Source organism: Schistocerca serialis, chromosome 8 (genome assembly GCF_023864345.2).
Source record: "Schistocerca serialis cubense isolate TAMUIC-IGC-003099 chromosome 8, iqSchSeri2.2, whole genome shotgun sequence".
NCBI lineage: Eukaryota > Metazoa > Arthropoda > Insecta > Orthoptera > Acrididae > Schistocerca > Schistocerca serialis.
Window position 1 is genome coordinate 246,589,829 of NC_064645.1, and position 21,774 is coordinate 246,611,602.

At 44.7% G+C, this 21,774-nt stretch overlaps 1 protein-coding gene and 1 pseudogene across 6 annotated transcripts in view; both read right to left on the minus strand.

Moving 5' to 3' along the window:
- LOC126416139 (mesocentin-like) overlaps positions 1 to 21,774 on the minus strand; it is a 614,335-nt gene that overhangs the window by 105,646 nt on the left and 486,915 nt on the right. The window lies entirely within an intron of this gene.
- Positions 1,384 to 1,501, minus strand: LOC126417207 (5S ribosomal RNA; annotated as a pseudogene).

Consider the following 21,774-nt stretch of genomic DNA (forward strand, 5'->3'; position numbering starts at 1 on the left):
ACGAGCACATTACTACATTCATTAATGGTCCGATTCTGACGTTACTAACTGCACAATAAACGGAATCGCCGTGTCGTGAGGGGGAGACACACGGCCGGAACGGCTGGCACACAACTACTCAGAGCATCACACACACACACACACACACACACACACACACACACACACACACACACACACACACACACACAGTTCGCTGGGAAGCTGTGACTCCTGAGGCAGACGTAAGCTATGCGTATATCGTCCAGCAGACACTTTTGTATTCGGTCGTGCAGTTCAAATGGCTCTGAGCACTATGGGACTTAACTGCTGTGGTCATTAGTCCCCTAGAACTTAGAACTACTTAAACCTAACTAACCTAAGGACATCAACACACATCCATGCCCGAGGCAGGATTCAAACCTGCGACCGTAGCAGTCGCGCGGTTCCAGACTGTAGCGCCTTGAACCGCTCGGCCACTCCGGCCGGCGGTCGTGCAGTTAAAACTCCTGATATCGGCCCTGATGTGGAATGCTTAGTTATGTTTGACTTTGTCCTGGCCAAAGAAGAGCATTTCCCGTGTCATCGGAGTCTTGAAAGAACCCTTTGTAGTACACTCAGCGTTGTTTGGACCGGGGTTGAGTCTGGATCTGCTTCAAGTGATGCGTGTAAGAAAGTAAGGTGCAATTGGTGGCTTTTTGGCCTTACGTCGTAAAGATGACTGTGAACTTATGGGTCTATTGTAATGCTTTTCGCTGTCTTTGAATTTACACGTACATTAGCGAGCGAGGTGTTTAAAGCACCGGACTCGTATTCTGGAGGAGCGCGATTCAAGTCTAAGTCCTGTCATCCAGATCTAGATTTCCCAAAATCAAATCAGGTAGCTTCCCCACCCCCCACATAATTGCTTTGAGAAATACACAGTTGACCTCCTGAGAAAAAGGAAATTTAACAAACGGACAGACAGACAATCGAATAACAAATGACCAAAAAAGAAACATTTTTTCGTGCGCTATATTTACAAAATAAAACATTTTCGGAATTTATCCCTTACTTGTACTGTGAAGCCTTGGTTTTCGCCAAATTTCATGATTCTAAGTCTACTGGAAGTATCCTACGGTTTTTAATGAGGAGTTTGCGGGTATCAAAATATGTGACATAAATGGCATCATCTTTTGATTGCACGGATCCAGAAGCTTAAGGGACTATACACCTTAGTACTCCGTCTTCAGGCCACAAGTGGCCCATCGGGACCATCCGACCGCCGTGTCATCCTCAGTGGAGGATGCGGATAGGAGGGGCGTGTGGTCAGCACACCACTCTCCCGATCGTTATGATGGTATTCTTGACCGAAGCCACTAAGCTTCTCAATTGGCATCACAAGGCTGAGTGCACCCCGAAAAATGGCAACAGCACATGGTGGTCTGGATGGTCATCCATCCAAGTACCGACCACGCCCGACAGCGCTTAACTTCGGTGATCTCACGGGAACCGGTGTATCCACTGCGGCAAGGCCGTTGCCTACTATAGACCTTAGTATGTAACATAAATTTAAATAAGATAAATATAGCCCAGTGGCCGTCAAACTGCGGCCCAAATTACGCACTCGTGCATTCCGCGATTCTCAGCTGTATTTGATAATATGTAGTAGCAACCAACAGCCGAATTCAAAAACGTCACCTAACGTTACGAGCTTCTTAGGAATGTAGCTTTCGTGCTCAGTAACATACAAAGATACTTACGGACATCGTAATATTTTAAGATGCGATTAATTTTAATTAGCGGTGAATTCGTCGGTGAGCTAAGTAAAATTAGCCGCTTAGCTCACGGGCAAAGAGGCAAACAGCGCGGTCACTGCTGGGTTACAGAGCGTTTTTTTTTTCCATTACTGACGCCTCACGGGCGTATACAACTCTTTCCGATTACCTGCTGTAGTATAAATTTTGACACGGAAGTAACATGGATTCTCGAATGCGCTTTACAGAGACGGTCATCTTCAAATGAGGTACTTATTTGTACCAACGAAATACAAAATTAAATTAAGGCTGTGGTAATACAGCGCAATGGAAAAAAAGCCACGCAAAAAATAGTAAACAAATGGTTCAAATGGCTCTGAGCACTATGGGACTTAACAGCTATGGTCATCAGTCCCCTAGAACTTAAAACTACTTAAACCTAACTAACCTAAGGACATCACACAACATCCAGTCATCACGAGGCAGAGAAAATCCCTGACCCCGCCGGGAATCGAACCCGGGAACCCGGGCGTGGGAAGCGAGAACGCTACCGCACGACCACGAGCTGCGGACAATAGTAAACATCTGCGATCTGTTAAAACTTGTTGAGATGACACAGTTACTGAAGTAACACAACTTTGGAGTCGCTGGGTGTGGCAGCAATCTCAAACGGAGAAAAGTCGACAGAAAGTGTTCCGAATGGTGCCGAATTTTAACGATAAATATTTGGGGCCCAGCGGCCAATCTACCGCGCTCATGCTGAAGCGCCAAAGAAACTGGTATAGGCTTGCGTATTGAAGTAGAGAGAGATGTAAACGGGCAGGCTGCGGTGGGCAACGCCTATATAAGACAATCAGTGTCTGACGCAGTTGGGGATCGGTTACTGCTGCTACAATGGCACGTTATGAAGATTTAGGTGAGTCTGAACGTGGTTTTATAGCCGGCGCGCAAGCGATGGGACACACCATCTCCAAGGCAGCGATGAAAGTGGAGATTTTCCCGTACGACCATTTCACGAGTGTAGCGTGAATATAATGAATCCGGTAAAACATCAAATCTCCGACGCCGGAAAAAGATGATGCAAGAACGGGACCAATGACGGCTGAAGAGAAACGTTAAACGTGACAGAAGTGCAACCCTTCCGCAAACTGCTGCATATTTCAATGCTGGGCCAATCAGCATGTGTCAGCGTACGCACCACTCAACGAAACATCATCGATACGATCTTTCAGAGCCGAAGGCCCCCTCGTGTACCCTTGATGACTGCAAGACACAAAGCTTTACGCCTCGCCCGGGCCCTGTCAACACCGAAATTGGACTGTTGATGACTGGAAACATATTGCTTGTTCGGACGAGTCTCGTTTCAAATTGTATCGAGCGGATGGAGGTGTACGTGTATGGAGACAACCTATGAATTCATGGACTCTGCATGTCAGCAGGAGACTGTTCAAGCTGGTGGAGGCTCTGTAATGGTGTTGGAGTGACAGGGGACTCCTGATACGTCTAGACACGACTCTTGATATGTGGCACGTACGTAAGCATCCAGTCTGATCAACTGTATCCATTTATGTCCATTGTGCATTCCGATGGACTTGAGCAATTCCAGCAGGACAATGCGACATGCCACGCGTCCAGAATTGCTAGTGTGGCTCCCGGAACACTCTTCGGAGTTTAAACACTTCCGCTGGCCGCCAAACTCCCCAGACATGAACATTATTGAGCATATGTGGGATGCCTTGCAACGTGCTGTTCAGATGAGATCTCCACCCCCTTGTACTCTTACGGATTTATGGACAGCCCTGCATGATTGATCGTATCAGTTCCCTCCAGCACTACTTGAGACGTTAGTCGAGTCGTTATAACGTCCTGCTGCCACACTTCTGCATGCTCGTGGGGGCGCTACACAATATTAGGCAGATGTATCAGTTTCTTTGGCTCCTCAGTGTACTAATGTATTGGAGGCTCACAGCATAGTGATTTATGTACAGTCTTGGACATAAAAACCGGCCGCCACAGAGACTACGTCCGAGTCGTTCACTTAAGGTGGCCAATAAAACCGACCGCCACTGACAACAGTAAGTCAGGCCATCTGCACAATCTGCCGACAATCTAAGATGCGGAAGTGTCATGAGGAAGCGTTGTCTACTTCCTAGATGTTCTTCGGTTGTGTGAGCCGGTGGTCTAGTGGTAATCGTCGTGCATTACTCAATAGTCGCGTGTTCGCGTCCAACCGTGCCTTCATCATCTTCTTCTTCTTCTTCTTTTCTATATATATATTAAAAAAATAAAAAAAACACATTTCGGCCCTCGTCTAAAGTTAAGAGTCTGATTGAACATGGAACATAATTCGCTTCACATTCTACCCACCAGTGATAACAAATACTTCTAGAAACAACTCAGCAGGACAGCTCGTGGCTGCGTCACGATCAGAATAGCTTTACGCTCCAGCATTTCCTCGCGCTAAAGCAACTAGCTACCGGCCACCGGCTAGACGCCACCCGCCGCCTGAAATCGGGCGCCGCCCAGGTGAATGCGGCGCGACGCAATCAGTTTATGTATCAACTGTATCACAGTATTTACTTTTGGTATAACAGAGGGGTGATGCAGAGGAGGTAGCTGTGTTGCAGATGTTACACTTTTTCCCACTTGCGACCCAATTTGAAAAACGCTTAACCGTGAGTTCATGATTTTAAAGTATGCAAAATCCAATGTTTAACTGCAAGATGATAACGAGAACTTCAAATTAGAAAATGACAGTTGATACATACACTGACAGCGTCGCGCCGCATTCACCTGGGCGCTGCAGTCATGGACTGTGCGGCTGGTCCCGGCGGGGGTTCGAGTCCTCCCTGGGGCATGGGTGTGTGTGTTTGTCCTTAGGATAATCTAGGTTAAGTAGTGTGTAAGCTTAGGGACTGATGACCATAGCAGTTAAGTCCCATAAGATTTCACACACACACACACACACACACACACACACACACACACACACACACATCACCTGGGCGGCGGTCCGCCCCCGGTAGCTGAGTGGTCAGCGTGACAGACTGTCAATCCAAAGAGCCCGGGTTCGATTCTCGGCTGGGTCGGAGATTTTCTCCGCTCAGGGACTGGGTGTTGTGTTGTCCTAACCATCATCATTTCATCCCCATCGACGCGCAGGTCGCCGAAGTGGCGTCAAATCGAAAGACTTGCACCAGGCGAACGGTCTACCCGACGGGAGGCCCTAGCCACACGACATTTCATTTCATTTCATTTTACCTGGGCGGCGCCCGATTTCAGGCGGCGGGTGGCGCCTAGCTAGCCGCTGCAGCGCGAGGAAATGCTGGAGCGTAAGCTGTTCTGATCGCGACGCAGCCACGCGCTGTCCTGCTGAGTTGTTTCCGGAAGTATTTGTTATTATTGGTGGGTGGAGTGTGAAGCGAATTATCTTCCGTGTTCTATCAGACCCGTAACTTCAGACGATGGACGAAATGTGCTTTAAAAAAAGTTGGACGCGAACACGAGACTATGAGTTTAGAATGCACGACGATTACCACTTTTTTTGCGTTTTGGTCGGTAATGTTATTTGCGTTGGTGTGGGCGGACGTCACAAGACACTCGTTCAAGTTGATCGTTGATTCCTTGACTCAGTTTTTTTTATTATTATTATTATTATTATTATTATTATTATTACAGAGAGCACGCAGCCCTCTGACCGAACACGCAGAGCTACCGTGCCGGCAGACACTTCCGCATCTTACAGTGTTGCCAGATTGTGCAGATGGCCGGTCTAAGCGGTCGGTTGTATTGGCCACCTTAAGTGAACGACCCGGACTTACTCCTGTGGCGGCCGGCCGGCGGTCAGATTTTATGTCTAAGACTGCACATTACCAATCAGTAAGAAGATACATACGCTGTCCGACGCGTCACCCGAGGGTGTCAATTTTTGGTTCTAAGTAAAATAATCTTACGGCCATCGGTTATGCTGAGAAAAAGGAGGTCTTAACAATCGGGCAGGCAGGCAGACAGACAGACAACGAGGTCATTCTATTAGGGTTCCGTGTTTAGCGATTGAGATGCGGAACGCTAATACGAAGACAGACACGTCTGCGACCGGGTGACGGTCTAGGAAATGATGTTTACCAGCAGCCGTCAGACAGTGTTCGTCGATCGGCTGGATGGCTTCGGGCGATTCTGACAGTGGGAACAAGCGGCGCGGCAGCCGGCGTCGCCACACGCAACGACGCAGGGTCCGCCAGACGGCGCCGACACCAGCGGCGGCAGCGGAGGCGGCGTCGCGACGGTGTGGCGTCGGCCGCCGCGGAACGGCTCCTCGGCACGAGAGGGCGCGGCGGCGCACGCGACCCCTGCCCGCCGGGAATACCGCGCCGGCCAGACGCCCTAACGATCGCCGATTATGCGCCAGCGCTCACCACCGGCTGCACTTAGCGGATCGCCACTCGTGCTCGGCTATTCCGCAGCCTGTGAAGGTCCCCTAAGGGACTCCGGAAAGGCTCAAAATCATGAAAAGTTCAATTTTTACTTTTTTGCGTTTTCTGAATCTGCAGACTATTACCTTTTAATAGATATATAATTTATTCAATTCCGAAGACGACAACTATTTTTAAATTTTTTTTGAAATGTGTTCTACATGGGCGTGACCCAGTGTGGCGCTGTTAAACTGCTGTCAAATGGTGTTATTATTAACGACCGTGTTCATCAGGCACATTTTAGTGATGTGAGATAAAGTATGTGTTGTGGCTAACCTGTGATGGTTCAATATATATCGCTGGTGTGTTGTCGATTGTTTCATGTTTATTTACTCTGTCGTTATCTCGAAAATATTCGTAATTAATTCTGTTTCTTGAGTCTCTGTTTTGTTGAAGTACAATAATGAGTAAAAGTAAAGTTATTAGAAATCCCCTGAAGGCTTTTAAGAAAAGGAGACATGTTGGAAAGCCAAAGGTATGTGTTATTACTGTAAACAATAACCTCTCAAGTACACCTGCCCATAGCAGTCAAAGTGGGAAAGAAAATACTTCACAGAAGAAGCTTGGTTCAATGAGTGAAAACTATGAATGTTTTATGGGCGAATCGGATGTGAATGAAATATTTGATATGTCGGTTCTCAAAGGAATTTTTTCAAACTGTGTAAGATGTATTCATTGTAGTGAAGTTGGTCTGGAACTCTCCATAATAAAGCACGTAGGACTTGCTAGTGAAATACAACTGAAATGTGATAAGTGTTCATACATGACCACCTTTTGGAACAGTGTTGCAGTAACTGCAACTGAAGAAAATGGTAGCAAAATCTACGAACACAACAACGAGCGATGCTTGCTTTAGACAAGGAACGCCTTCGGGCTGCAGACAGGGCTGTAAAGAGTCTAGAAATACAAGCAAGAGTAAACAGGAGGAGGAACAAGAGGAAGCTGGAGGAGGAGTTTGCAGAGGATGAAGATAATCCATCCTATGGACCTGGAATGCACTAAAAAGTTAATCCAATCTTTGTCGCTCGATTCCCAAAACTTTTATTTTCTCATACTAATTACATGTTTTCTAAGGATCTTCCAAACATATTTGTTTCAAACTTTCAGTAAATGTTACACAGTACCTTCTGCATAATTTAACACAGACTTTTTCCAAAAACTGTATATTTTTGAATATATAAATAAAAAATTGCAAAAAAATGTTGTGAATTTTCATTACAATTGAAGAAAAATCATCTTTAATAACTGAACTAAAATTTTGTAAAATCCCTATGTTAAGTTGTAGCCCATATTCCAATAAATAATCTGTAAAAAGTTCAACTTCCTACCTCAAATACTTTGTGAGGAAAGATGTAATTTATAAGCGTTATTTTAACATTGCAAGTATAGGGCGTTCCGGAGCCCCTTAAAAGCTAACAATGAGGAGCACCAGTGGGTGCCCGACAGAGCAATGTGCGCGGTAGGAATGCGACGTCAAGTCGGGCGTGCACTATTACGCAGTCTAGAGCAGAATAGCACGTGCCGTCCCAACTCCATCAACATCGTACCTGTGACTCTCTTGATGCAATTCGAGCGATGTCTGCAAAAAGTAAAGAACGCAAGTAACTTCCGCTTGATGCGTCACTGCCAAGTGACATACATGGCTCGATGAAATTTGGACCACACAAAGAACTTCCACTGCGTAGTACAGAACGTAAACTTATATTCAAGGACAATAACTACACTGGAGTCACTGCGAGTTATGATGGTCCCCTGGACGTTACAGAAGGCGGGACATGGTTCTCAATAGGGTGCGTGATCGCCACATGCAGCAGGGCATACTCTGCAACGTGCTCACACGATAGATAAGGAGTTCTTGTGGCAGGGCGTTCCATTCCTCCACCAACACGGATGACAAATGATGGATGGTCGTTTTTGCGTGTCGACGTGCTCCAATACGTTTCCCCAACGCATACCACACGTGGTCTACCGGTTTTGACTGGTGAGTGTACCATGTTCAAAGTACGCCCATTGCTACATTATCCCTTCCAACACCGCAACACATTCTGTGCAGTCTAACATCCTTATGCAGGGTGAGTCAGGAGGAAAGGTAAATGCTTTGAGGGGTGATAGTATTAGTGATTCCGAACAAAAAAACTTCATATGGACGTACGCCCTATTCCGAATGGTTTCCGAGATTTAATATCACTTTTGTACGGTTTCCATGAATGACTTGAAAACCGCACCCTCCAGCGAAAACGTGACGCAGTACAAAATTAAACTACCGGGTGATCAAAAAGTCAGTATAAATATGAAAACTGAATAAATCACGGAATAATGTAGATAGAGAGGTACAAATTGACACACATGCTTGGAATGACATGGGGTTTAATTTTTTCCAGAAAAGTTCCTATTCATTTTTTCTCTAGAACTAATGCTTTGTGCGAAGAGAGCGTGATTATGTTGAAAAACTCGCTCGACGCGCATGCGCTGAAGCTTACGTAGCTTTTGTAGGCCAATTTGAGGTAGTTTCCCGACGTGATAGATCACAAGTGCCCCGTATCAAATCGTTCGTCTCAACTTGCTACCTCACTATGCTACCTCAAATTGGCCTACAAAAACAGCGTAAGCTACAGAGCATGCGCGTCGAGCGAGTTTTTCAACATGCACGCGCTCTTTTCGCGCAAAGCATTATTTTTACAGAAAAAGGTGGATAGGACCTTTTATGTAGGAAATTTAATGTAGAACAACTTTGTACTGCGACACGTTTGCGCTGGAGTGTGCGGTTTTCGAGTTATTCAAGAAAAACGTACAAAAGTGATATTAAGTGTGTCCTACCTCGGAAACCATTCGGAATAGGGCGTACGTCCATATGAAGTGTTTTTGTTCAGAATCACTAATACTATCACCCCTCAAAGCATGTACCTTTCCTCCTGACTCACCCTGTATAACCTACCAGGCCTGGCAACAACCCTAAGGCCGGCCGCGGTGGCCGAGCGGTTCTAGGCGCTTCAGTCCGGAACCGCGCGACTGCTACGGTCGCACGTTCGAATCCTGCCGCAGGCATGGATGTGTTTGGTGTCCTTAGGTTAGTTAGGTTTAAGTAGTTCTAAGTTCTAGGGGACTGATGACCACAGATGTTCAGTCCCATAGTACTCAGAGCCATTTTTTTTTAACAGCTCCTAAACGCGATCAACACTAGTGCACTGCGGTGGCCGAACCTACCTGCCACAGAGAATCGCAACTCTAATTGCTTATATATACATTTACCATTGGCGTGTACGTATACGACGTTATGCTGACAACCGACTATGTCTCCTGGGTGCTTCACTTTTTTTAGAAGGCTACTGAATATTTCAATGGACTACGTATTTATTATTTATCAAGCTATTGAAAAGGCAAAGGATGTTTCTTTTAAACATATTTCAAGCTGTGTGTCGTAACAGATCTGCTGGAAATTCAGAGAGAGAGAGAACGTAACAGCACTTTATTTCTAAGACTGCTTCAGAGTTTACCACGCCGAAAATTCATTCTATGTGATCGTGTATGCCTCAAAAGTAATAAAAGGGTATTGCTAACAATATCTGAAAATTAATTTTCGGCAGGTAATATATGCGCTAGAGAAATTCAAATAAAAGGCTGCATTCCTGTACCATTTGGCCACGTAAATTACTGCCAGTGGATGAGGCGCGAGCAGATTGACTACAAGCTAAAATTATCGCACCTTTTCAGATTTTTGCGGAATAATATCAGTTTAAGCCTGCATTTCTATGGTCGTATTATTAGTGGCTACTGTATAAACGGTTTGTTTATTAACACTGCCGCTTTGTACGCAACTACAGAAATTTGCTTTCATCACGATGTCCATCCCGTTTTATTCACTCAAAAGATCTTCAGTGCTAGGGTTTCCTACGTCTATTTTTTGTTTACAACATGGTTGCGATGTCGTCATGCAAGTGTGACAAGACTTTCCCCTTGGGCATCGGTGCTGTAAACAAAAAACAAAACGGGGACTGTACAACGCGAATAACGAAGGTCTACTTTGGAGGCAAATTTTTTCAGATGGTCAACAACAAAATCTACTTGCAGCCTTGTGGCGGAAGGGAACGAGGAAGAGTGCTACTTCCCCGTTCTCTGCCCCATTCATCGCGAACATTCTTCTACTGTACGTACATGCAACTAGAAACATCTTGCAAGAAATCTTTTTTACATGTATGGTTATTTTTTATTTGAATCAAACACTACATTAAACTGGCGATTAGTTAACTACTGCCCCTTGGACTTTATTAAGAAATACCAGACAAAAAAGATGTCATATGCTTCCGTGTGTACGCATATCCAACATCCACACAGCACTGCGGAAAGATCATCATTATTACAGCGTACCATGTTCCCGCCGAATGACGTAATGCCGTACAATCATAGAAGTGAGGTTCTGTATAGCTAGAACGGAAAAGTGCAACTCTTATGTGGGTTTAGTCACCGTATCATATTACACTACAATGTGTCAGGAAACTTCTTCAGTACTGCGCCGTCTATGTCTTACAGGAAGAAAAGCACAAAATCTGACACTGCCTACATCATCCAACCTGACCACCTGTAATTGTACGATATGTCATAGGGTGGGAATATGGGACGCCACTACACGTGATCTTTCTAGAATGCAGTGATGATCATCACATGCCGGCAAATGGAAGGATTAACTCTGGTTTCGACTACAGGGAACACAGCAGCCTTTGGAAATTAAAGTACAGATAAATATTCAGATGTCGCGTATTATTTTATGTACAGGACTCCTATAAATGATTCATTCGTCAGCAAAGTTCTATATTTTCCCAAATATTACATGAACAAATATAACTGATGCATGAACAGAACAGTAAACTCTCCAAGTTTGCATTTTGCACTCCACAAATCTTCTATGGGTGCCCCTCTGGTCACACGACACGCGACCACGCCCTAGTCAGGTTCGTTTCATATCTTATGTAGTACCATTCTGTCAATGGTCATCACGGCAGCACTGATGCGTTCTCTGAGCTGTTCCAGTGTTCTCGGCAATGGCTATACGTAAACATGATCCTAAATGTACCCCCAAAGGAAAAAGTCATAATGTATTAAGTCAGGCGATCTGCGGGGTGAAGGGAACAGAGCCACACCATCTTCACCACTACGCCGAATCCAAGGATGCGGGAGTTCGTCGTTTACATAGCGACGAACATGGATGCTCCAATAAGAGGGTGTCCCGTATTGTTGGGAGAGGAAATCCTCCGAATCAGCTGTCACTGTGGAAACAATGACAACTGCAACATATCACGGTAAGAGGTACCCGCCACAGTCCTCTGACAAAAGAAAAACGGCCCATACAGCTTCGTCTGTGACACTATACAGAAAACAATAACCCTCGGCGAATCTCGTTCATGCGCCATAATTTCATGAGGATGTTCCGAGCCCCACAAACTCACACAGTGGCGATTAAACTTTCCAGATAAACTCAAGGATGCTCCGTCGCTGAATATCAGCTTGGAGGCGAAATGTTTATCCTCAAGCGCTTCCCGCATTATGACGCAAAACTGAAGGCACCGGCCACAATATTCCGGTTTTAATCGCTACTCGAACTGCAGACGATACGGTACGAAATGTAACCACCGTCACAAGATCATCCGCACATTCTGCTGTGGTATTTCAAGTTCGCAGCTTGCGCGGACCACTGATTTTTTTGGAATGCGTACAAAGTTTTCGCTCTTCCTCCCTACGGCTGCATCTGGCACACTTGGTCGACTGGTGGTTTCCCATTTACAAGACAACTACTGTCCCTAAACTGTCGAGACAAACGCACAATGCTCTGTTTACATCATGGATCTTTTACACAAATCCTTCTGGTCGTATTTGTACATGTAACACTTTGGAATATACCGGACTCTGAAAACAAATGAATCATTTACAGTAGCTCGCTATTATTAGTTTCGTTCACCTGACGACAGTCTCTGCGAAAATTAACTGCCGTCACTAAAAGGTTCAAATTGCTCTGAGCACTATGGGACCTAACATCTGTGGTCATCAATCCCCTAGAACTTAGAACTACTTAAACCTAACTAACCTAAGGACATCACACACATCCATGCCCGAGACAGGATTCGAACCTGCAACCGTAGCAGTCGCGCGGTTCCAGATGAAGCGCGTAGAACCGCTCGGCCACCCCGGCCGGCAACTGCCGTCACGGCAACATTGTGAAGTGCAGACGTAGATGCGAGCGGGCCTTTCAACTTTTAACTTGTTGCCACCGAGACAATGGAAACGCATGCGTCTGATAACGAAACCAGTAATATAAATATTACTCAACGGCTCACTCGGCGCCCAGTCACAGTTGCCAGTTTCTTCCAGGGCCAACGAAAATTTTATTTCCAGTATTTTAATTTGATCATTGAACGAATTTAAAATAATTAAAATCTGTCATAATCTACTCATTAAGAGATATAATATTATGTTGAAGGTTTAACACAATAAGTCGGATATTAAAAGTTAGAAACTGCGTATTATTTGAAATGCGTAACAGATTGCGCTCAATTTACAAAGACTGTAATTGTCCAATATTTAATAATGAGAGCACTCAGCTACTTCTAACAAACTATACACACTATCTCGAACTTTTTGGAAACCTTTTGTCGCTTACACCTCCCACAAAATAATGGAAGGAAAAAATTTACAGCTTACTACTTTTCCATTGTGTATGCAGTAATGCTTCAGCATCGGGCGTACACGTTTAAATTTGTTCCTTCTTCACTAATATCTGTATTCGCAACAGATTTTGCACATAACATCCATACACACCATTGTATGTATCTGCAAAATTATATCATTGTATGACAAATAGTTCGCGAGATACGACGTCATAAGCATTGAGATGCGTGAAAAACTAACTTTTCTTAAAACAGAGCGTAAATGTTTCATTCTTGTCTGAATCGAATGGGAAGGGGAATTACGGGTGTCAAATAATACGCAAAATGTAGCGGTATATCTGTATATTAATCGTATTAATTTTTGTGTAATGTTTCTCTTTCAAAACAAAACCTCCTTACCGAATATGGAACATCTGAACTTCTTTCGTCGAACAACAAATTATTTATTTTGCTTCGTTCGATTCCTTAAGTTTCGAGACACTGCAGTATCACATCACATTTCGGTGTAGTGCTTCTTTGCATCAATCGTTTCAATTTCAAAAAGATTTCTCGACATTTCTACACACTAAAATTTATGGAGGGTACATATCGGCAACTGAAAAGGCCGTCACAAGGTTTTCAGTCATTCAAAAGAAGGTGACTTTATCGGGCCACAAATCACATACTTGCTGATCGATAAGAAGTTTGATGCGAAACTCACGAATGCGGAGATACATAGCTGAACTTCTTTGAAAGCCTCTGTTCTTCGCTTTTTAGACAACAGAAGGGAATTATGTTTCTATTGTGACTGTATTGTTGGATAAATGCAAAAACGTTTTTACATTCGCGTCTTTTATTTTCTCGCATTACGTGGGTGCTATGAACAGGCACAAAGCTTCCACGTATACACAGTTAACATGAAACATTGCCATCATGGATTCTTTAATGAAGAGGGATTACCGTTGGTTTATATTTAGAGAGTCTGATGAGATATCTCACAAAATAAAAAGGTCTTCATCTCGCTTCTACAAATAAACTGACATGTAACTAGGTAGTGCATTAACATTTCTAATCATTATTACTGTTTGGAAGGTAGATGTCAATTTTTGTGTGATACGATGATTGTTTTCATTAGGTAAAAATCACCCATTTAGAAATCAGATGCAGAAAAAAAATGTTTCAGTTTGTTGGACGGTGCAAACAGACAGAACAAAATAAGCTAATACAGCAGTCTCCTACGCTACAGTTACCTTCACGAGCAAAGCTGTTACGGACAGCTGTTGCGTTGCAGAGAAAGCGTTGCAGCCGCCACAGCGAATGCTGTATATTGATGAATCATGTAAGTGGGTAAGTCAGGAGACGTTTTTCTGGCCGTCGGCGTGACAGAATGGACAAAACGCGCGTGCCTCCTTTTGGAAAAGAGAGTCACCGCAAGGACCAAATGCCGTGGGCGACAACGTCTTAAGCCTAGTTTACACGACACTGACTTGCGCCACTCGTTGCGTGAAACGAGGTGCATGGAAATAGTTTCGTATACGTCTGTAGACACGCTGCCATCTGTGTACACTTCAGTTTCGTCGTTTGTGAGTGCCGTATATTCTTGTCCAAAATGAAAGTTTTGGCAGCTGCACGAGTTGTGGCGGAGTTAATGCTGCTTTGCGTGAAATCACTGCACAAGAAAAAAGATAAAAAGAATTAAGAAACGTATTTGGGTTTGCGACTCACTTGCTCTGCAACATTGTTAAAAGAAATTGTAGTGGAAGACCCAAGAAGTTATTTTAATCACCTCCGAATGACCAGTTCACGTATCTTTTAAATACAATGAGCAATGCAATACAGAAAAAAGATACTGTAATGAGCGAAGCGTTGTCGTCAGAGCTAAAGTTACAAATTACATTGCGTTTCCTGGCAAGTGGCGATTCATATTTTTCACTACAATACCTGTTCGTGTTCCTAAGTCCACAATTGCCAAATTTGTTCCAACTGTTTGTGATACCATCTATTGTAACCCAAAGCCCATAAATTACAGCGGAGTGGTCTGTGGGCGCGGATGTGGCGCCCGGTTGCACCTCGGATATGTTCCATTGGGTTCAGATCAGCTGAATTCGGTGGCCAAAACATCAACCTGAGTTCACTGTCATTTTCCTCAAACGGCTGCAGCACAATGCTGGCCTTCTGACACGGATAGTATGCTGCCGGAAGATGCCATCGCCATTAGGGAAGACAGTAAGCATGAAGGGATGGAAGTAACGTCCACATAGGCGGCAGCTCACGTGTTATCTACTATTATTACTACAGGTCTCACTGAAGTCTAAGAGAATGTCCTCTACAGCACAACATTGCCCCAACGGTGTGCGCCCGTGCCGTGTAATTGTCGTATAATCACTTTATGTGTAGTTTATAGTGATGGCACTACAAATAAAGTGATTATACAACAATAATAAAAAAAGCTTAACATTCATACTACTCCGTCTACAGGCCAAAGTGGCCCATCGGGACCATCCGACCGCCGTGTCATCCTCAGAGGAGGATGCGGATAAGAGGGGCATGTGGTCAGCACACTGCTCTCCCGGTCGTTATGATGGTATTCTTGACCGAAGCCACTACTATTCGGTCGAGTAGCTCCTCAATTGACATCACGAGGTTGAGTGCACCCCGAAAACACACGCATAATTAACGACACATCTACCATGCACTTGATCGGCCATCGACATAGGATGAGCTATATACGGCAGCCTACGTCATCACGGGTCAAACAAGTCGATGTGCTATACGATGGTCGTTTGACGTGCGTATTTCAAGGACAGTCCTTAGCCCGAACAACGAAAGAATGCATTAGCAGTCAAGTGAAGACCACCCATGAGGCGTATACTTCAGGTGACTAATCTTCGTTGTAAAAGCAAGTGCTGCGTACAGACAAAGAAGTAGGGAAACAGCGAAGCACGGTTAATGCACCTACCAGACGACAATGGAGCTGTAAAATCGGAAGCTCTCGTATTTGAAGTGTCGTTCTCGTTACCGGATGACACAGTAGCATGAAACGCCCATTTCACTAGTTACGAAAGGATGTAGTGTCATATGACAAGCAGTTTGGGTCGGCCAGTAAACTATGAAGTGGATCTTGAGGGAATCAATCTGTTCTATGATATTTGTTGATTTTCACTTTAGTTTGGTATAGAGTTTCAGAGATGTAGTAGCACAGTGGGCTTAGCTGATTCGTGAGATGAAAACATTAAAGACAATGATTTAAAAGCCATACTTCGGGATTTACAGTGTCTGCTGAAATATTGCACCGCGAAAATGCAGGCAACGAGGGAAGAGGGGGAGTAGACCCAAAGTGGAGAGGCTTCTCTTCCGAAACAGTTGAAATGAGAACATGTGCCAATGATCGCTAATAGAGCAAAAACTGACAGCGTTGCATTAAAGAAGAAGCCCCATTAAAAGAATGAAATACCATCTGTTTGCGCCAAGATGTGCCAAAATGGTTCAAATGGCTCTGGGCACTATGGGACTTAACATCTATGGTCATCAGTCCCCTAGAACTTAGAACTACTTAAACCTAACCAACCTAAGGACAGCACACAACACCCAGTCAAGATGTGCCACTCAGCGATTGCTGCGCCCGAAGACCGATGTTCTCATAGTGCGCTGCCAGAGAAATACTTGCGACACTACTTTGCAAACATTTGTCGGAATTCGTGTTTAAATATGGACCCGTAACTATAGGTTTTCATTTTAAAAAAACCATATCTTTATTTTTGTATAGGTATCGAAATCACAGCTACGAGACAAATTCTGATTCGCCGTTGCAGTCTCAACCAGGCAATCGGAAACCAACGGAAACGGAAATGATGATTCCCAAGGACAGCGAGCGCACCAGAGGTAGATGCGATCAAGCAACAAATGTTACAATTCAATGCACTTTTTCAGCATTCCTTTCGCGCCTCCACTACCAGTTGTTTCCGAGACGGAACCTCGAAATTATATATAACAAATTGTTTCAGAACATTTACTTCTATCGACGAACGGTTCAAGTACCCCTAGAATCTCGGAGAATTTCCCGAATCTTTCAGAATTCCCCCAGATTACCCTGACGTTTGCATAAATTCGATTTCCCTGAGAATTCCAGATTTTTCATGTGTTTCCGGCAAGTCGTCACACTCTACAGAAAATAGGGTGGTTTGCTGAGTGTTAAGTGCAGATTTAATCTGGACAAAAGTATCCGAACACCCACACGTACAGTGCTGAAAAATTGGCCACTAGATGTCACGACATGCGAACCCGGCAGCATAAAATGAGGCAGGAAGTACTGTGTTGTCAGCAGAGACGCAGTGACAGCAGAATTGGTCGGTTAGGTGACCTCTGTGATTTCGAACATGAACTAGTCATTGGATGTCACGTGAGTGACAAATGCATCTTGGACACTTCAACCCTTCTACAGCTGCTCTAATCAATAGTTGGCGATGGGACTGTGAAGGGGAAATGCGAAGGAACAACTACGGCTAAACCAAAAGCAGGCAAATCTCATGTACTGGGGTACAGGGAGCATCGAGCACTGCGGAAGGTCGCCGTAGCAAGTCTCGCGAAATTATCGGATGGATATACAAGTGACTTTCGAAGTACGAGCAGTCCAGCTAGCACAATGATTGTGCGCACGGAGTTAAAAAGAATAGGTTTCAATGGTCGAGCAGCTGCTCGTAAGCCATGTATTTCTGCAGTCAGTTCTAAGCGACGATCTGGAGTGAGGATATACGCTATATCATGTGGCAATCCGGTAGAAGATTTTGGATTTGGCTAATGCCTGGAGAACGTTACCTGCCATCATTGCGCAGAGCCATCATTGCGCAGAGCCATCAGTGAATTACACAGAAGATGGTGTTATGGTAAGGCAGTGCTATTGCGCTTAAGACAACGCTAAATGCGGAAGAATATGAACACATTTTACAGTACAGTGTGCTGTGTACAGAAGAGGAACAATGCCTAGATGATGATTGCATGAATCGCATGACAATGCAGCCTGTCATAAAGCAGCATCTACGAGGCAACGGTTTGTAGACAATAAAGCCCCTTTTATACAAGAGAACACAAGCGAATGCGCATTTGCAAGCAACGCTTACTTGTACCTGCGAATAAGCATTTGCACTAGAGCGAAAGGAAGAGAGGGCATACTATGATGGCTTTCTTGTGCAAAAACGTTGCCGCAGTAATATCGCTAAACTTATATTCAGCAGACTAAGGGAGAAAAGAAACGTAAAACTTGGTTTATTTTGTACAACGAGTACGCTGTTGGTCATGAAAGCATAACGTCGCAGACAGAAAAATGTGGATGTCCGAATCCTTGCGCAAACGCTAAAGAAATGGTGGTTTGGCTCTGATTAGTGTTTTGCAGCTGCAACTATCGCTTGGTTTATTCCAAAACTTCATCCGCACGTCCATGGCCTCCTCCATTTAGCTGCAATTGAAGGAAAGTTTTCAAACCAAGATACAAATTATCGACGATCCATATCAGCACAAGAGAGCACTAACGCTGCGATTCTTAGCAACAGGCTGGAGTTACGCTAGCCTTAAATATCTATTTCTCCTGTCACCCGCATCTAAAGGGTGGCGCACGAAACGTGTTACCATTTTGCCTTTGAATATAGACATTATTGTCAATACAATCTGAAAGGAGCATATACAACAATGAAGAGCCACCCATGGAGATTTGTTCTAACTCAGCACATGCTCAATATGTCCACCATTTCGTTTCCTAACTTCCTTCAAACGAACACTGAAGTTAGTGATTACCCTACGGCACATGTCTTCCGTAATTTAACTGCAATCTTGAAGAGTAAGTCTTCTCAGCTCCATTAAATCACGTGGACGTTTCGGGAAATTTTTTTTCCTTTAGGTACCCCCAAAGAAAAAGGTCACATGGATTGAGGTCTGGACTATTGGGGGGCCAATTTTGTCCGTCATTGAAGCGACCTGGAAACCTGAGTGAAATGATCCGCATGTCGAAATGCTCGTGTAAAAACTCCAACGCAGTGTTTGCACTATGTGGCCTTGCTCCATCCTGCATGAACCCCTGCGTGTTGAAGGGCAAGGCAGGAGCAAGATACTGTGGAATGAAGCTATTGCGAAGCATGCTCAAGTAACGTTCGCTGTTCACAGTTTCTTCAAAGAAAATGGGTCCAATAAGTCCGTGACTGGAAATTGCTGCCCACGCTGTAATCCTCGGAGCATAATGTTGTCGTTCATGAAGCACTTGTGGGTTTAGGTCACTTTTATGAATGCGTTGAACGGAGCGTCTGTTTATTCCCAGTTGCACTGCTGCGTTTCTACACGATTTCCCGGGACTTCTCTTTACGGCAACTCGTACCGCTTCAATATTCTCCGGCGAACGAACAGGCTTAGGCCGAGGTCGCTTCGCTTCCAATACTGTTCCTTCCTGTACAAATTTATCGTACAACCTGTGGATGGTCATCTTGCAAGGGACCCATCGTGTGTTAAACTGTTGTCGAAAACGCCTCTGAGTCACAACAAGGCTTTTCGTTTCATGAAAAACTAACACAATTGCCGATAGTTGCTGTGTCGTCAGCCTTCCATTGTCAGCCATTGCTGCTTACTAATCTCCTAGCGGCAGTATCGTGAATTACACGTCATTTCGTAACTCATTTGTTTTTCCAAGCTCTGCTGGTACTGCTGTAGAGATCCCTGCGGGACATCTAATGTGCGTCGTAAATTGTGAAAGAAACAATTGGTAACACATTTCGTGCGCCACCCTGTATTTTCCAAACAATTCCTGAAGTATGTAGTGCCATAGACTTATGCGCAACATTCGTGGATTTTATAAGACAAATCCGAGGAAGATACAGTCATTAAAAATGAGTAAAGGCCAGCCACATCTTTATCGGAGCGAAAACCATTTTCACACTCCATGTTAATGTTCACTAATAGGCGTTATTGTATTTCACGCACCTAAAATTAGGCAACCCAACTTGCATCATCTGCACCTGTGCGGAATTGTTGGCCTCTCCTTCCAAGCCAAACAAATCTTGGTGATGAAAATTTCTTCCACCACTGGTATTCGAACAAGCTCGGGTAGGGAAGAAAGAGTGATGTAAAGAAGTTTTGGCGCCATCCTTACCCTCGATCGGCTTGGAGATAGCTCGCAGCTGTCCGTGACAGGTTTTACAGGCTCCCGACCCTCGTAAGCGCGGTCAACGCACAGAGTGGTTGCACACGGCCGGAGGCTGGGAAAGTTTCCACGGCCGTGGCAGCTGCAATTTGTTATGCCGTGTGGGTTCACAAACCGTGTGAGCACTCAGCAACGCGAAAGTCCGCCCATTTTCCGCCTGTAAAACACACGCAGGGAAATCCCACAGGGGACAAGCACGGCTAATAACACGAGCTGCTGTCCCAAAATGTTGCAGGTTTGCTCTAACTAGGCAGGGCGGAAAGCTTGTCTTAAACTCGTTGCCACAGACAAGCAGGTAAAAAATTTTCATTGAAACACTTATGCCTTTCCAAGACGGAAAAGAAACGTAATATAGAGGAAACATTAATAATAGCGTCTTCAGTCACAAATATTTTCGATTCATTTCGGAACCTGCAGCTACATCGTCAGATACAAATCTTGTAAAACACTATTTACGTCTACTCGCAAGAGAGGTGAGGTGAAAAGTGATGTTGTGAGGAGGTTAGATGTTAATTTCCAAATTCGCTAATTAAGCAAAGGAAAATACAATTAAAAACAGTCCGAAACTTCCTAAAAGAAGCGGAAAGTATTTTTTTAACTCTTCAGGGTCAACGCCAACTGCCTTGCCACAATGGTGACACTGGTTCCCGTCAGATCACCGAAGCTACGTACTGTCGGACTAGGTAGCACCTGGATGGGTGAACAGCCGGTCTGCCGAACGGTGTTGACAAGCGCGGTGCACTCAGCCCTTGTGAGGCAAACTAAGGAGCTACTTGATTGAGAAGTAGCGGCTCCGGTCTCGTAAACTGGCAAAACGGCCGGGAGAGCGGTGTGCTGACCACGTGCCCCTCCATATCCGCATCCAGGGACGCCTGAGGGCTGAGGGCGACACGGCGACCGCTCGGTGCCGTTTGGCCTTCATGGCCTGTTCGGGCGGAGTTTAGTTTAGTTTTACTTTTCATAGAGTGGGACAGGTATTAAAGTGGCGTGGACAGCAAAAGGTGAGTGGCGGGCCGAAGCGCAGTGGGCATTGTGGCAAGAAACTGTGTAGCACGTGACGATCCAGCCAATAATGTCAGTCTTCTGCATCTGTCTGCATAGTACGAGGGGCGTTTGAAAAGTTCGTGTAAAAATATGAACTACTACCTGTTTGGGGTAAACCTCTTTTATTTTTCGATATAGGCTCCCTTTAGGCTTATACACTTCGTTCAACGCTGTTCTAATTTGGTGATCCCTTCCGAATAATAGGAATTGTCCGAGTCTGCAAAATAGCTATTACTTGCTGCAATCACCTCCTCGTTGAATAAAATCTTTGTTCCATTTCTTCAAATTGGGGAACAAATAGCAGTCCGAGGGAGCCAAGTCTGGAGAATATGGGGGATGTGAAACGAGTTGGAATCCCATTTCCATTAATTTTGCGACCACAACTGCTGAGGTGTGTACTGGTGCATTGTCGTGACAGAAAAGGACTTTTTTGCGGTCCAATCGTCGGCGTTTTTCTTGCAGCTCGGTTTTCAAACGGTCCAATAACGATGAATAATATGCACCTGTAATAATTTAACTCTTTTCAAGATAGTCGGTGAGGATTATCCCTTGCTAATCCCAAAAGACAATCGCCATAACCTTTCCGCCCGAACGATTGGTCTTCGCTTTTTTTGGTATAGATTCTCCCTAGATTCTCTAGCAATCTCACGCACATTAACACTTCTGTCATCCGTCACCATATCATGGATTATATCAATGATTTCTGGAGTCGTAACCTCCACAGGGCG